Source organism: Poeciliopsis prolifica, unplaced genomic scaffold (genome assembly GCF_027474105.1).
Source record: "Poeciliopsis prolifica strain line A6 unplaced genomic scaffold, Auburn_PproV2 SCAFFOLD004, whole genome shotgun sequence".
In the NCBI taxonomy this organism is placed as follows: domain Eukaryota; kingdom Metazoa; phylum Chordata; class Actinopteri; order Cyprinodontiformes; family Poeciliidae; genus Poeciliopsis; species Poeciliopsis prolifica.
Genome location: NW_026562379.1, coordinates 19,203,330 through 19,220,824, shown reverse-complemented (window position 1 = coordinate 19,220,824; position 17,495 = coordinate 19,203,330).

The following is a 17,495-nucleotide window of genomic DNA, read 5'->3' as shown; positions in this document are numbered from 1 at the left end:
AAAACCACTGAAGCACCGCTAACATTAGCGACGCTAGCGCTAAGGATTTAATTATAAACATTTGTTCCCCTGAAGCCAAATCGCTAAACCAACACGGTAGTTAGCATAAGCTAATGCTAAAGTGCTAAAACCTCATCCATCTCTTCCTCTCTGCAGTATCTCTCTCTGAGTTGAGGATCATTACATCATCAACTGAACTGGGAGCTCCAGTCGTTTCTCCTCCCACTGATGAAAAGCCCGAGATCTGAAGGTGGAGGAGGAGTTGCCTCATCCCAGATTGCTAAAAATAACTTCATGATGTTATCATCACAAACCGTCAGAAATGTCTCACTATTCTAAAAACAGAATGTCCAGGAAACATCTGAGACTTTGGGTTAGAGGCAATGATGAGGAGTGAGACATTGGTGATAATGTGATGAGGAGTGAGACATTGGTGATAATGTGATGAGGAGTGAGACGCTGGTGTCGGGGTGATAATGTGATGAGGAGTGAGATGTTGGTGATAATGTGATGAGGAGTGAGATGTTGGTGATAATGTGATGAGGAGTGAGACATTGGTGATAATGTGATGAGGAGTGAGACATTGGTGATAATGTGATGAGGAGTGAGACATTGGTGATAATGTGATGAGGGGTGAGACGCTGGTGTCGGGGTGATAATGTGATAAGTGATAAAGTGAAGCAGCTCAGCAGTTCTGTTCTGTTGCTGCGTGTTTGTGATGTGATGCGACATCTGTTCCCACGGCACCAAATGACCTCGAGCCGCGACTCTCTGCCTATAAATGGCTCGTCTGGTGGCGTTTTGGTGACCCGTCAGGCCGTAAAAGGACAGGCAGGGAAACGGACTGAAGGAGGTGGAGAAAGGACAGAAATATCCAGGAAGTTGGAGTCGGTGCAGGAAAAGCCTTTGAAATGTATCAATAACTTTCATGGTGGTTTGTGTTGGACTTTATGGTTCTGGAGGAATTCTGGTTCCCTCTTTGTTCTGCTGCAGCTCCAGTTCACTGAGGTCAGCAAACATTTGTTTCTGCTCAGCTTTCTGAACACAGGATTTCAAGCAGGCGAAGGTTTTGACTAGGATGCTTTGTGTTTCTCAGCCATTCTGAGCAGAAACGCTGATCCAGATTCAGCTTCTATAGAAATACATGCAGTGATGACTGCAGACAATCAATGATGGGAGAGTAGTAGGAAAAAGTAGCACAGCTCACAACTTTACATGGACTAGTTTAGTCGACACTGACAATGTTTTTATGTTGACTTTACTTAGCTCAGCATTTCTAGGTTAACTTGACTTAAGCTAGCAAACATTAGCAATTGCAGCTGAGCTTAGCAGTGATGAGTCTGTTTTTTGCTAACCTTAGTGAACAATTGCATTCATCACTAACCTGTGATTGGTTGGTTGATGCGATTCTATTGATCAGCACTCGTCTTTATCAATAAATCCAACCCAATAATTCATACTTTTATCCTCCATCAGCTGTGAATACAGAACAGACCAGGAATCTTTGTTGTCATCATCAAACTGCAGTGAAATCTGCGGCAACTCCCATCTTCATTACCAACTCTGAAATAATAGAGTATTAAAACATTCTTGCAGAAATAAAACAACTTCAAAGAAAAAAAATAGGAAACTCAGAAAAATTGGAAGACAAGAATCAGGAGACGATCAGCAGGAGAAAATGGGAACTTGGTTCTGATTTATTCATCTCAGGAACAAAACACAGAAAACCTGAGGAGTTTTAGTTTGAATGTTGAACCCAGAGCTGCTTCCCGACCCGGACCGGCGACTCGGACCGGGCCGCAGTCTGTCAGGATGCATCCGTCTGCGTCCTCACATACCGCCGCGCCGCCGCCGCCACGCCGCCGCCACGCCTCACGCGCTGTCAGCCTCCAGGCCGACCCGGCAGAGAGTTTGGCATTCTGCAGCGGGGAGTCGGGCCAAACAGGCCAAACGGGCCAAACGGGTCAAACGGGTCAAATGGGTCAAACGGGCCAAACGGGTCAAACAGGTCAAACAGGTCAACAGCGGCGCTGGTTCACCTGCAGCTGTTGGGCCAAAACTCTGTTAGCCAGAGCCTGAAATGAATCAAAGGCAAAATGTCATCAGTCCTCCTATGATCATTCATTCATTCATTCATTCATTCATTTCATTCATTTATTCATTCATTCATTTATTCATGGATGGATTAAAAGTTGCTCTTTCTTTGTGTCATTTCAGGAAAATTCATAGAAAGATGAGATTTGTTCAGGCAGCATCTGCAGCCGAACATGGAAACGAGCCTTGAGGAGGAAATCACTTTTCATGAACAGGAAGCAGATTTTGGTTCCAGTGAAACAAAAAAGTTTGAATGTTTTCAATCTTCAGTGAAAAGCTCGTCATTAAACAAACGGTTCAGACCCAGAGGACTAAAACACAAATGACAAGCTTTAATAAATAACTCCACTTAATAAAATTCCTCATACATATTCATTTACCGTAGACTCTCAATACAAATTATGCATTATGTCAATTATAACTTCAGTTTCTTCATTTTAAAATGTTTTCTGGTTTTTCGTGTCCTGATCCTTCAACAGGCAGAAATTATGAATGAAGCATCATAACTTAAACTAAGTGCTCAAAGTGCCTGGGTTTTTATAGAAAAATATTCAGATTTTATTTTGTGACAGTAAAAACATACTTTCTTTGTTTTACCACCAGCTGCTCTGCTCTCGGCTCCCACACACTGAGCTGTCAGCCACTCGCAGCCTCTGCCCCTTTCCTCTGTTTCAGGTTCTTTCATTATGAGTTAGAGAGGTAAATATGATTCACATATTTTCTATGTTCAATTAACAAACTTAGGTCCATCAAAGCAATGCAGGCAGTTTGTCTCCATTCAGTCAAACTACAGTCGGATTTTTAATGAGTTTTTTCTTCTTTTTGAGCCGTGAAAGGAAATAAAAGGTTTTCATGTCTTTTACTTACTGGATTGTTCTTCCTTGTCCATCCGGATGTTATTCTTGGATAAATGCTGGATTTATTTGGTTCTTTGTTTCTTTTGCCCGTTCATATCCAAGGTTCCTTTATTGATTTTTAAATCTACGTTTTTCCAGGATTCTTGGTCTCCTGACTCCCAACGTCTCCAGGATTTCCGTCACATCTTGGTTCTGGACCGGTCCAGCTGTGATGTTTCATCTGGAGCTGTTTGCTTTAAAGTTCATGTGCGTTTCAAATGCATGTTGAAATCACAGCGCCCTCTCGTGGCCTGGCAGGGTAACTGCAGCGGGTTGAAGGAGTTCTGTTGATCTCATCTTCTGCAACATTCTGGTTTCCATCTAAAGCTCCAATAGATTAAATAAATAAACTCAGAGCAAAGGACAGTTTCCATCTTTTCTGTCGTTGCAGAGATTGAGGAGATTCTCAGAGGATCATCATCATCAGATCTTCCTCCAGCCGCCATCAACCAGTCAAAATCATTTCTAAAAATCATTTCTCTGGATTTAAAGCAACATTTCCAGCGGTTTGACCTTTGCTCTGGTTGTCTCCATGTTTCTGCTGTGGTTCTGCGGAGCGTTCTGGGTTTTCCACTGTAATCCAATTGACCAGTTTAATCAGATTTTCTTGTTTGGAGCGTATTGCAGCTCAGATGAGATTCTTGCAGACAGAATCTGAGTTTGGATCTCCAGTCATTTCCAGACTGGAGATCCAATCAGGCGTAAAGATGACCTGGAATCTGAACATGTTGACACATTTCAAACACAAACTATGATTTTATTCTGATTTCATTTATGTTTGGATGATGAGGAAGTGAAAGGACGAAGGTCTCTGGTTCTGGTTCTGACTGAGACGTCATCAGTTCATCCAGGTTGGATAGAAACATCTATGAATCTTCCACAGATTCTCAGTCACATTTAGGCCAGGACTTTGACTAGGCCATCCCACAGTAGGTTCAGGGTGGTTGTCCTGTTGGACGGTGAACCGGTCTCAGTGCTTCTGTCAGGATTGTTCTGGATTTAACGCCATCAACCATGACCTTTGACCTGCTTCTCTGTCCCCCAGCATGACACTTCCACCACTAAACTCATCAACTTCTGTCCTGTCAGCAGTGAACTGAGATTAACAGTGATGGTAAAGAACCAATATTGTCTATTAATCAGAACTAAAAGGATAAATGATACATGATGCTGCCCTCTGCTGCCCTCTGCTGCCCTCTACTGCCCTCTGCTGCCCTCTACTGCCCTCTGCTGCCCTCTACTGCCCTCTGCTGCCCTCTACTGCCCTCTGCTGCCCTCTGCTGCCCTCTACTGCCCTCTGCTGCCCTCTACTGCCCTCTGCTGCCCTCTGCTGCCCTCTACTGCCCTCTGCTGCCCTCTACTGCCCTCTGCTGCCCTCTGCTGCCCTCTACTGCCCTCTACTGCCCTCTGCTGCCCTCTACTGCCCTCTGCTGCCCTCTACTGCCCTCTACTGCCCTCTGCTGCCCACTGCTGCCCTCTACTGCCCTCTGCCCTCTACTGCCCTCTGCTGCCCTCTACTGCCCTCTGCTGCCCACTGCTGCCCTCTGCTGCCCTCTACTGCCCTCTGCTGCCCTCTACTGCCCTCTACTGCCCACTGCTGCCCTCTGCTGCCCTCTACTGCCCTCTACTGCCCTCTGCTGCCCTCTACTGCCCTCTACTGCCCTCTGCTGCCCTCTACTGCCCTCTACTGCCCTCTGCTGCCCTCTACTGCCCTCTACTGCCCCTACTGCCACTGCCCCTATGCTGCCCACTGCTGCACTCTACTGCCCTCTGCTGCCCTCTACTGCCCTCTACTGCCCTCTGCTGCCCTCTACTGCCCTCTGCTGCCCTCTACTGCCCTATACTGCCCTCTGCTGCCCACTGCTGCACTCTACTGCCCTCTGCTGCCCTCTACTGCCCTCTGCTGCCCTCTACTGCCCTATACTGCCCTCTACTGCCCTCTGCTGCCCTCTACTGCCCTATACTGCCCACTGCTGCCTCTGCTGCCCTCTACTGCCCTCTACTGCCCTCTGCTGCCCTCTACTGCCCTCTACTGCCCACTGCTGCCCTCTGCTGCCCTCTACTGCCCTCTACTGCCCTCTGCTGCCCTCTACTGCCCTCTACTGCCCTCTGCTGCCCTCTACTGCCCTCTGCTGCCCTCTACTGCCCACTGCTGCCCTCTGCTGCCCTCTACTGCCCTCTACTGCCCTCTGCTGCCCTCTACTGCCCTCTACTGCCCTCTGCTGCCCTCTACTGCCCACTGCTGCCCTCTGCTCCCCTCTGCTGCCCTCTACTGCCCTCTGCTGCCCTCTGCTGCCATCTACTGCCCACTGCTGCCCTCTGCTGCCCTCTGCTGCCCACTGCTGCCCTCTGCTCCCCTCTGCTGCCCTCTACTGCCCTCTGCTGCCCTCTGCTGCCCTCTGCTGCCCTCTACTGCCCTCTGCTGCCCACTGCTGCCCTCTACTGCCCTCTGCTGCCCACTGCTGCCCTCTACTGCCTCTACTGCCCTCTGCTGCCCTCTGCTGCCCTCTACTGCCCTCTGCTGCCCTCTACTGCCCTCTGCTGCCCACTGCTGCCCTCTACTGCCCTCTGCTGCCCACTGCTGCCCTCTGCTGCCCTCTACTGCCCTCTACTGCCCTCTGCTGCCCACTGCTGCCCTCTACTGCCCTCTGCTGCCCTCTACTGCCCTCTGCTGCCCTCTACTGCCCTCTGCTGCCCACTGCTGCCCTCTGCTCCCCTCTACTGCCCTCTGCTGCCCACTGCTGCCCTCTGCTGCCCTCTGCTGCCCACTACTGCCCTCTGCTGCCCTCTGCTGCCCTCTACTGCCCTCTGCTGCCCTCTACTGCCCTCTACTGCCCTCTGCTGCCCACTGCTGCCCTCTGCTGCCCTCTACTGCCCACTGCTGCCCTCTGCTGCCCTCTACTGCCCTCTGCTGCCCTCTACTGCCCACTGCTGCCCTCTGCTCCCCTCTGCTACCCTCTACTGCCCTCTGCTGCCCTCTGCTGCCCTCTACTGCCCTCTGCTCCCCTCTGCTGCCCTCTACTGCCCTCTGCTGCCCTCTGCTGCCCTCTACTGCCCACTGCTGCCCTCTGCTGCCCTCTACTGCCCTCTGCTGCCCTCTACTGCCCACTGCTGCCCTCTGCTCCCCTCTGCTGCCCTCTACTGCCCTCTGCTGCCCTCTGCTGCCCACTACTGCCCACTGCTGCCCTCTGCTGCCCTCTACTGCCCTCTGCTGCCCTCTGCTGCCCACTGCTGCCCTCTGCTGCCCTCTGCTGCCCTCTACTGCCCTCTGCTGCCCTCTGCTGCCCTCTGCTGCCCTCTACTGCCCTCTGCTGCCCTCTGCTGCCCTCTACTGCCCTCTGCTGCCCACTGCTGCCCTCTGCTGCCCTCTGCTGCCCTCTACTGCCCTCTGCTGCCCACTGCTGCCCTCTGCTGCCCTCTACTGCCCTCTGCTGCCCACTGCTGCCCTCTGCTGCCCTCTACTGCCCTCTGCTGCCCTCTACTGCCCACTGCTGCCCTCTGCTCCCCTCTGCTGCCCTCTACTGCCCTCTGCTGCCCTCTGCTGCCCTCTACTGCCCTCTGCTCCCCTCTGCTGCCCTCTACTGCCCTCTGCTGCCCTCTGCTGCCCTCTGCTGCCCTCTACTGCCCACTGCTGCCCTCTGCTGCCCTCTACTGCCCTCTGCTGCCCTCTACTGCCCACTGCTGCCCTCTGCTGCCCTCTGCTGCCCTCTACTGCCCTCTGCTGCCCTCTGCTGCCCACTACTGCCCACTGCTGCCCTCTGCTGCCCTCTACTGCCCTCTGCTGCCCTCTGCTGCCCACTGCTGCCCTCTGCTGCCCTCTGCTGCCCTCTACTGCCCTCTGCTGCCCTCTGCTGCCCTCTGCTGCCCTCTACTGCCCTCTGCTGCCCTCTGCTGCCCTCTACTGCCCTCTGCTGCCCACTGCTGCCCTCTGCTGCCCTCTGCTGCCCTCTACTGCCCTCTGCTGCCCACTGCTGCCCTCTGCTGCCCTCTACTGCCTCTGCTGCCCACTGCTGCCCTCTACTGCCCTCTGCTGCCCACTGCTGCCCTCTGCTGCCCTCTACTGCCCTCTACTGCCCTCTACTGCCCTCTACTGCCCTCTACTGCCCTCTGCTGCCCTCTACTGCCCTCTGCTGCCCTCTGCTGCCCACTGCTGCCCTCTACTGCCCTCTGCTGCCCTCTACTGCCCTCTGCTGCCCACTGCTGCCCTCTACTGCCCTCTACTGCCCACTGCTGCCCTCTGCTGCCCTCTACTGCCCTCTGCTGCCCACTGCTGCCCTCTGCTGCCCACTGCTGCCCTCTACTGCCCTCTGCTGCCCTCTACTGCCCTCTGCTGCCCTCTACTGCCCGCTGCTGCCCACTGCTGCCCTCTACTGCCCTCTGCTGCCCTCTACTGCCCTCTGCTGCCCACTGCTGCCCTCTACTGCCCTCTACTGCCCTCTGCTGCCCACTGCTGCCCTCTACTGCCCTCTGCTGCCCTCTACTGCCCTCTACTGCCCTCTGCTGCCCTCTGCTGCCCTCTACTGCCCTCTGCTGCCCTCTACTGCCCACTGCTGCCCTCTGCTCCCCTCTGCTACCCTCTACTGCCCTCTGCTGCCCTCTGCTGCCCACTACTGCCCTCTGCTCCCCTCTGCTGCCCTCTACTGCCCTCTGCTGCCCTCTGCTGCCCTCTGCTGCCCTCTACCCACTGCTGCCCTCTGCTGCCCTCTACTGCCCTCTGCTGCCCTCTACTGCCCTCTGCTGCCCTCTGCTCCCCTCTGCTGCCCTCTACTGCCCTCTGCTGCCCTCTGCTGCCCACTACTGCCCACTGCTGCCCTCTGCTGCCCTCTACTGCCCTCTGCTGCCCTCTGCTGCCCACTGCTGCCCTCTGCTGCCCTCTGCTGCCCTCTACTGCCCTCTGCTGCCCTCTGCTGCCCTCTGCTGCCCTCTACTGCCCTCTGCTGCCCTCTGCTGCCCTCTACTGCCCTCTGCTGCCCACTGCTGCCCTCTGCTGCCCTCTGCTGCCCTCTACTGCCCTCTGCTGCCCACTGCTGCCCTCTGCTGCCCTCTACTGCCCTCTGCTGCCCACTGCTGCCCTCTACTGCCCTCTGCTGCCCACTGCTGCCCTCTGCTGCCCTCTACTGCCCTCTACTGCCCTCTACTGCCCTCTATTGCCCTCTACTGCCCTCTGCTGCCCTCTACTGCCCTCTGCTGCCCTCTGCTGCCCACTGCTGCCCTCTACTGCCCTCTGCTGCCCTCTACTGCCCTCTGCTGCCCACTGCTGCCCTCTACTGCCCTCTACTGCCCACTGCTGCCCTCTGCTGCCCTCTACTGCCCTCTGCTGCCCACTGCTGCCCTCTGCTGCCCTCTGCTGCCCTCTACTGCCCTCTGCTGCCCTCTACTGCCCGCTGCTGCCCACTGCTGCCCTCTACTGCCCTCTGCTGCCCTCTACTGCCCTCTGCTGCCCACTGCTGCCCTCTACTGCCCTCTACTGCCCTCTGCTGCCCACTGCTGCCCTCTACTGCCCTCTGCTGCCTTCTACTGCCCTCTGCTGCCCACTGCTGCCCTCTACTGCCCTCTGCTGCCCTCTACTGCCCTCTACTGCCCTCTGCTGCCCACTGCTGCCCTCTACTGCCCTCTGCTGCCCTCTACTGCCCTCTGCTGCCCTCTACTGCCCTCTCCTGCCCTCTACTGCCACTGCTGCCCTCTGCTGCCCTCTACTGCCCTCTGCTGCCCACTGCTGCCCTCTACTGCCCTCTGCTGCCCTCTGCTGCCCTCTACTGCCCTCTGCTGCCCACTGCTGCCCTCTACTGCCCTCTGCTGCCCACTGCTGCCTTCTACTGCCCTCTGCTGCCTTCTACTGCCCTCTACTGCCCTCTGCTGCCCTCTGCTGCCCTGTGCTGCCCTCTACTGCCCTCTGCTGCCCTCTGCTGCCCTCTATTGCCCTCTACTGCCCTCTGCTGCCCTCTACTGCCCTCTGCTGCCCACTGCTGCCCTCTACTGCCCTCTGCTGCCCTCTGCTGCCCTCTACTGCCCTCTGCTGCCCTCTGCTGCCCTCTACTGCCCTCTGCTGCCCTCTACTGCCCTCTGCTGCCCTCTGCTGCCCTCTACTGCCCTCTGCTGCCCTCTGCTGCCCTCTACTGCCCTCTGCTGCCCTCTACTGCCCTCTGCTGCCCTCTGCTGCCCTCTGCTGCCCTCTACTGCCCTCTGCTGCCTTCGACTGCCCACTGCTGCCCTCTGCTGCCCTCTACTGCCCTCTGCTGCCCTCTGCTGCCTCTGCTGCCCTCTACTGCCCTCTGCTGCCCTCTGCTGCCCTCTACTGCCCTCTGCTGCCCTCTGCTGCCCTCTGCTGCCCTCTACTGCCCTCTGCTGCCCTCTGCTGCCTTCTACTGCCCTCTGCTGCCCTCTACTGCCCTCTGCTGCCCTCTGCTGCCTTCTACTGCCCTCTCCTGCCCTCTACTGCCCTCTGCTGCCCTCTACTGCCCTCTGCTGCCCTCTGCTGCCCTCTACTGCCCTCTGCTGCCCTCTGCTGCCTTCTACTGCCCTCTGCTGCCCTCTGCTGCCCTCTACTGCCCTCTGCTGCCCTCTGCTGCCCTCTACTGCCCTCTGCTGCCCTCTACTGCCCTCTGCTGCCCTCTGCTGCCCTCTACTGCCCTCTGCTGCCCTCTACTGCCCTCTGCTGCCCTCTGCTGCCTTCTACTGCCCTCTGCTGCCCTCTGCTGCCCACTGCTGCCCTCTGCTGCCCTCTGCTGCCCTCTACTGCCCTCTGCTGCCTTCTACTGCCCTCTGCTGCTCTCTACTGCCCTCTGCTGCCCTCTACTGCGCTCTACTGCTCTCTACTGCCCTCTACTGCCCACTGCTGCCCTCTGCTGCCCTCTACTGCCCTCTGCTGCCCTCTACTGCCCTCTGCTGCCCTCTACTGCCCTCTGCTGCCCTCTACTGCCCTCTACTGCCCTCTGCTGCCCTCTGCTGCCCTCTACTGCCCTCTGCTGCCCTCTGCTGCCCTCTACTGCCCTCTACTGCTCTCTACTGCCCTCTACTGCCCACTGCTGCCCTCTGCTGCCCTCTACTGCCCTCTGCTGCCCTCTACTGCCCTCTGCTGCCCTCTGCTGCCCTCTACTGCCCTCTACTGCCCTCTGCTGCCCTCTGCTGCCCTCTGCTGCCCTCTACTGCCCTCTGCTGCCCTCTGCTGCCTTCTACTGCCCTCTGCTGCCCTCTACTGCCCTCTGCTGCCCTCTGCTGCCTTCTACTGCCCTCTCCTGCCCTCTACTGCCCTCTGCTGCCCTCTACTGCCCTCTGCTGCCCTCTGCTGCCCTCTACTGCCCTCTGCTGCCCTCTGCTGCCTTCTACTGCCCTCTGCTGCCCTCTGCTGCCCTCTGCTGCCCTCTGCTGCCCTCTACTGCCCTCTGCTGCCCTCTACTGCCCTCTGCTGCCCTCTGCTGCCCTCTACTGCCCTCTGCTGCCCTCTGCTGCCCTCTACTGCCCTCTGCTGCCCTCTACTGCCCTCTGCTGCCCTCTGCTGCCTTCTACTGCCCTCTGCTGCCCTCTGCTGCCCACTGCTGCCCTCTGCTGCCCTCTGCTGCCCTCTACTGCCCTCTGCTGCCCTCTGCTGCCCTCTACTGCCCTCTGCTGCCTTCTACTGCCCTCTGCTGCTCTTTACTGCTCTCTGCCCTCTGCTGCCCTGCTGCCTCTACTGCCCTCTCTGCTGCCCTCTACTGCCCTCTGCTGCCCTCTGCTGCCCTACTGCTGCCTCTACTGCCTCTACTGCCCTCTGCCCTGCCCTCTACTGCCCTCTCTATGCCTCTCTGCTGCCTCTACTGCCCTCTGCCCTCTACTGCCCTCTATGCTCCCTCTACTGCCCTCTGCTGCCCTCTACTGCCCTCTGCTGCCCTCTACTGCTGCCCTCTACTGCCCTCTGCTGCCTCTGCTGCCCTCTGCCCTCTGCTGCCTTCTACTGCCCTCTGCTGCTCTCTACTGCCCTCTGCTGCCCTCTACTGCCCTCTGCTGCCTTCTACTGCCCACTGCTGCCCTCTGCTGCCCTCTACTGCCCTCTGCTGCCCTCTACTGCGCTCTGCTGCCCTCTACTGCCCTCTGCTGCCCTCTGCTGCCCTCTACTGCCCACTGCTGCCCTCTGCTGCCCTCTACTGCCCTCTGCTGCCCTCTACTGCCCTCTGCTGCCCTCTACTGCCCTCTGCTGCCCTCTGCTGCCCTCTACTGCCCACTGCTGCCCTCTGCTGCCCTCTACTGCCCTCTGCTGCCCTCTACTGCCCTCTGCTGCCCTCTACTGCTCTCTACTGCCCTCTACTGCCCACTGCTGCCCTCTGCTGCCCTCTACTGCCCTCTGCTGCCCTCTACTGCCCTCTGCTGCCCTCTGCTGCCCTCTACTGCCCTCTACTGCCCTCTGCTGCCCTCTGCTGCCCTCTGCTGCCCTCTACTGCCCTCTACTGCCCTCTGCTGCCCTCTGCTGCCCTCTGCTGCCCTCTACTGCCCTCTACTGCCCTCTGCTGCCCTCTGCTGCCCTCTACTGCCCTCTGCTGCCCTCTACTGCCCTCTGCTGCCCTCTGCTGCCTTCTACTGCCCTCTCCTGCCCTCTACTGCCCTCTGCTGCCCTCTACTGCCCTCTGCTGCCCTCTGCTGCCCTCTACTGCCCTCTGCTGCCCTCTGCTGCCTCTCTACTGCCCTCTGCTGCCCTCTGCTGCCCTCTGCTGCCCTCTACTGCCCTCTGCTGCCCTCTACTGCCCTCTGCTGCCCTCTGCTGCCCTCTACTGCCCTCTGCTGCCCTCTGCTGCCCTCTACTGCCCTCTGCTGCCCTCTACTGCCCTTGCTGCCCTCTGCTGCCTTCTACTGCCCTCTGCTGCCCTCTGCTGCCCACTGCTGCCCTCTACTGCCCTCTGCTGCCTCTACTGCCCTCTGCTGCCCTCTGCTGCCCTCTACTGCCCTCTGCTGCCTTCTACTGCCCTCTGCTGCTCTCTACTGCCCTCTGCTGCCCTCTACTGCCCTCTACTGCTCTCTACTGCCCTCTACTGCCCCACTGCTGCCCTCTGCTGCCCTCTACTGCCCTCTGCTGCCCTCTACTGCCCTCTGCTGCCCTCTGCTGCCCTCTGCTGCCCTCTACTGCTCTCTACTGCTCTCTACTGCCCTCTACTGCCCTCTGCTGCCCTCTGCTGCCCTCTACTGCCCTCTGCTGCCCTCTACTGCCCTCTGCTGCCCTCTACTGCCCTCTACTGCCCTCTGCTGCCCTCTGCTGCCCTCTACTGCCCTCTGCTGCCTTCGACTGCCCACTGCTGCCCTCTGCTGCCCTCTGCTGCCCTCTGCTGCCCTCTACTGCTCTCTACTGCTCTCTACTGCCCTCTACTGCCCTCTGCTGCCCTCTGCTGCTCTCTGCTGCTCTCTGCTGCTCTCTACTGCCCTCTGCTGCCCTCTACTGCTCTCTACTGCCCTCTGCTGCTCTCTGCTGCTCTCTACTGCCCTCTACTGCTCTCTACTGCCCTCTACTGCCCTCTGCTGCCCTCTGCTGCCCTCTGCTGCCCTCTACTGCCCTCTGCTGCCCTCTGCTGCCTTCTACTGCCCTCTCCTGCCCTCTACTGCCCTCTGCTGCCCTCTACTGCCCTCTGCTGCCCTCTGCTGCCCTCTACTGCCTCTGCTGCCCTCTGCTGCCTTCTACTGCCCTCTGCTGCCCTCTGCTGCCCTCTGCTGCCCTCTACTGCCCTCTGCTGCCCTCTACTGCCCTCTGCTGCCCTCTGCTGCCCTCTACTGCCCTCTGCTGCCCTCTGCTGCTCTCTACTGCCCTCTGCTGCCCTCTACTGCCCTCTACTGCTCTCTACTGCCCTCTACTGCCCTCTGCTGCCCTCTACTGCCCTCTGCTGCCCTCTACTGCCCTCTACTGCCCTCTGCTGCCCTCTGCTGCCCTCTACTGCCCTCTGCTGCCTTCGACTGCCCACTGCTCCCCTCTGCTGCCCTCTGCTGCCCTCTGCTGCCCTCTACTGCCCTCTGCTGCCTTCGACTGCCCACTGCTGCCCTCTGCTGCCCTCTACTGCCCTCTGCTGCCCTCTGCTGCCCTCTACTGCCCTCTACTGCCCTCTACTGCCCTCTACTGCCCACTGCTTCCCTCTGCTGCCCTCTACTGCCCTCTGCTGCCCTCTACTGCCCTCTGCTGCCCTCTGCTGCCCTCTACTGCCCTCTGCTGCCCTCTGCTGCCCTCTGCTGCCTCTACTGCCCTCTGCTGCCCTCTGATGCCCTCTACTGCCCTCTGCTGCCCTCTACTGCCCTCTGCTGCCTTCTACTGCCCTCTGCTGCCCTCTACTGCCCTCTGCTGCCCTCTACTGCCCTCTGCTGCCCTCTGCTTCCCTCTACTGCCCTCTGCTGCCTCTGCTGCCTTCTACTGCCCTCTACTGCCCTCTGCTGCCCTCTACTGCCCTCTACTGCCCTCTGCTGCCCTCTGCTGCCCTCTACTGCCCTCTGCTGCCCTCTGCTGCCCTCTGCTGCCCTCTGCTGCCCTCTACTGCCCTCTGCTGCCCTCTGCTGCCCTCTACTGCCCTCTGCTGCCCTCTGCTGCCCTCTACTGCCCCTGCTGCCCTCTGCTGCCCTCTACTGCCCTCTGCTGCCCTCTGCTGCCCTCTGCTGCCCTCTACTGCCCTCTGCTGCCTTCTACTGCCCTCTGCTGCTCTCTACTGCCCTCTGCTGCCTTCTACTGCCCTCTGCTGCTCTCTACTGCCCTCTGCTGCCCTCTACTGCCCTCTACTGCTCTCTACTGCCCTCTACTGCCCACTGCTGCCCTCTGCTGCCCTCTACTGCCCTCTGCCCTCTATTGCCCTCTGCTGCCCTCTGCTGCCCTCTGCTGCCCTCTACTGCTCTCTACTGCTCTCTACTGCCCTCTACTGCCCTCTGCTGCCCTCTGCTGCCCTCTACTGCCCTCTGCTGCCCTCTACTGCCCTCTGCTGCCCTCTACTGCCCTCTACTGCCCTCTGCTGCCCTCTACTGCCCTCTGCTGCCTTCGACTGCCCTCTGCTCCCCTCTGCTCCCCTCTGCTGCCCTCTGCTGCCCTCTACTGCCCTCTGCTGCCCTCTGTTGCCCTCTACTGCCCTCTACTGCCCTCTACTGCCCTCTACTGCCCACTGCTGCCCTCTGCTGCCCTCTACTGCCCTCTGCTGCCCTCTACTGCCCTCTGCTGCCCTCTGCTGCCCTCTACTGCCCTCTGCTGCCCTCTGCTGCCCTCTGCTGCCCTCTACTGCCCTCTGCTGCCCTCTGCTGCCCTCTACTGCCCTCTGCTGCCCTCTACTGCCCTCTGCTGCCTTCTACTGCCCTCTGCTGCCCTCTACTGCCCTCTGCTGCCCTCTACTGCCCTCTGCTGCCCTCTGCTGCCCTCTACTGCCCTCTGCTGCCCTCTGCTGCCTTCTACTGCCCTCTACTGCCCTCTGCTGCCCTCTACTGCCCTCTACTGCCCTCTGCTGCCCTCTGCTGCCCTCTACTGCCCTCTGCTGCCCTCTGCTGCCCTCTGCTGCCCTCTGCTGCCCTCTACTGCCCTCTGCTGCCCTCTGCTGCCCTCTACTGCCCTCTGCTGCCTTCTACTGCCCTCTGCTGCTCTCTACTGCCCTCTGCTGCCTTCTACTGCCCTCTGCTGCTCTCTACTGCCCTCTGCTGCCTTCTACTGCCCTCTGCTGCCCACTGCTGCCCTCTGCTGCCCTCTGCTGCCCTCTACTGCTCTCTACTGCTCTCTACTGCCCTCTGCTGCCCTCTACTGCCCTCTGCTGCTCTCTACCTCCCTCTGCTGCCCTCTGCTGCCCTCTACTGCCCTCTACTGCCTCTGCTGCCCTCTGCTGCCCTCTACTGCCCACTGCTGCCCACTGCTGCCCTCTGCTGCCCTCTGCTGCCCTCCGCTGCCCTCTGCTGCCCTCTACTGCCCTCTACTGCCCTCTGCTGCCCACTGCTGCCCTCTACTGCCCTCTACTGCCCTCTACTGCCCTCTGCTGCCCACTGCTGCCCTCTACTGCCCACTGCTGCCCACTGCTGCCCTCTGCTGCCCTCTGCTGCCCTCCGCTGCCCTCTGCTGCCCTCTACTGCCCTCTACTGCCCTCTGCTGCCCTCTGCTGCCCACTGCTGCCCTCTACTGCCCACTGCTGCCCACTGCTGCCCTCTGCTGCCCTCTGCTGCCCTCCGCTGCCCTCTGCTGCCCTCTACTGCCCTCTACTGCCCTCTGCTGCCCTCTACTGCCCTCTACTGCCCTCTGCTGCCCTCTACTGCCCTCTACTGCCCTCTGCTGCCCTCTGCTGCCCTCTACTGCCCTCTGCTTCCCTCTGCTGTCCTCTGCTGCCCACTGCTGCCCTCTACTGCCCTCTGCTTCCCTCTGCTGCCCTCTACTGCCCCCTGCTGCCCTCTACTGCCCTCTGCTGCCCTCTACTGCCCTCTTCTGCCCTCTGCTGCCCTCTACTGCCTTCTACTGCCCTCTGCAGCCCTCTACTGCCCTCTGCTGCCCTCTAGTGCCCTCTGCTGCCCTCTGCTGCCCTCTACTGCCCTCTACTGCCCTCTGCTGCCCTCTGCTGCCCTCTACTGCCCTCTGCTTCCCTCTTCTGCCCTCTACTGCCCCCTGCTGCCCTCTACTGCCCTCTGCTGCCCTCTACTGCCCTCTTCTGCCCTCTGCTGCCCTCTACTGCCTTCTACTGCCCTCTGCAGCCCTCTACTGCCCTCTGCTGCCCTCTAGTGCCCTCTACTGCCCTCTGCTGCCCTCTACTGCCCTCTGCTTCCCTCTGCTGCCCTCTACTGCCTTCTACTGCCCCCTGCTGCCCACTGCTGCCCTCTACTGCCCCTGCTGCCCACTGCTGCCCTCTACTGCCCTCTGCTGCCCTCTGCTGCCCTCTACTGCCCTCTTCTGCCCTCTGCTGCCCTCTACTGCCCTCTGCTGCCCTCTGCTGCCTTCTACTGCCCTCTCCTGCCCTCTACTGCCCTCTGCTGCCCTCTACTGCCCTCTGCTGCCCTCTGCTGCCCTCTACTGCCCTCTGCTGCCCTCTGCTGCCTTCTACTGCCCTCTGCTGCCCTCTGCTGCCCTCTGCTGCCCTCTACTGCCCTCTGCTGCCCTCTACTGCCCTCTGCTGCCCTCTGCTGCCCTCTACTGCCCTCTGCTGCCCTCTGCTGCCCTCTACTGCCCTCTGCTGCCCTCTACTGCCCTCTGCTGCCCTCTGCTGCCTTCTACTGCCCTCTGCTGCCCTCTGCTGCCCACTGCTGCCCTCTGCTGCCCTCTGCTGCCCTCTACTGCCCTCTGCTGCCCTCTGCTGCCCTCTACTGCCCTCTGCTGCCTTCTACTGCCCTCTGCTGCTCTCTACTGCCCTCTGCTGCCCTCTACTGCCCTCTACTGCTCTCTACTGCCCTCTACTGCCCACTGCTGCCCTCTGCTGCCCTCTACTGCCCTCTGCTGCCCTCTACTGCCCTCTGCTGCCCTCTGCTGCCCTCTGCTGCCCTCTACTGCTCTCTACTGCTCTCTACTGCCCTCTACTGCCCTCTGCTGCCCTCTGCTGCCCTCTACTGCCCTCTGCTGCCCTCTACTGCCCTCTGCTGCCCTCTACTGCCCTCTACTGCCCTCTGCTGCCCTCTGCTGCCCTCTACTGCCCTCTGCTGCCTTCGACTGCCCACTGCTGCCCTCTGCTGCCCTCTGCTGCCCTCTACTGCTCTCTACTGCTCTCTACTGCCCTCTACTGCCCTCTGCTGCCCTCTGCTGCCCTCTACTGCCCTCTACTGCCCTCTGCTGCCCTCTGCTGCCCTCTACTGCCCTCTGCTGCCCTCTGCTGCCCTCTGCTGCCCTCTGCTGCCCTCTACTGCCCTCTGCTGCCCTCTGCTGCCCTCTACTGCCCTCTGCTGCCCTCTGCTGCCCTCTACTGCCCTCTGCTGCCCTCTGCTGCCCTCTACTGCCCTCTGCTGCCCTCTGCTGCCCTCTGCTGCCCTCTACTGCCCTCTGCTGCCTTCTACTGCCCTCTGCTGCTCTCTACTGCCCTCTGCTGCCTTCTACTGCCCTCTGCTGCTCTCTACTGCCCTCTGCTGCCCTCTACTGCCCTCTACTGCCCTCTGCTGCCTTCTACTGCCCACTGCTGCCCTCTACTGCCCTCTGCTGCCCTCTGCTGCCCTCTACTGCCCTCTACTGCTCTCTACTGCCCTCTACTGCCCTCTGCTGCCCTCTGCTGCCCTCTACTGCCCTCTGCTGCCCTCTACTGCCCTCTGCTGCCCTCTGCTGCCTTCTACTGCCCTCTCCTGCCCTCTACTGCCCTCTGCTGCCCTCTACTGCCCTCTGCTGCCCTCTGCTGCCCTCTACTGCCCTCTGCTGCCCTCTGCTGCCTTCTACTGCCCTCTGCTGCCCTCTGCTGCCCTCTGCTGCCCTCTACTGCCCTCTGCTGCCCTCTACTGCCCTCTGCTGCCCTCTGCTGCCCTCTACTGCCCTCTGCTGCCCTCTGCTGCCCTCTACTGCCCTCTGCTGCCCTCTACTGCCCTCTGCTGCCCTCTGCTGCCTTCTACTGCCCTCTGCTGCCCTCTGCTGCCCACTGCTGC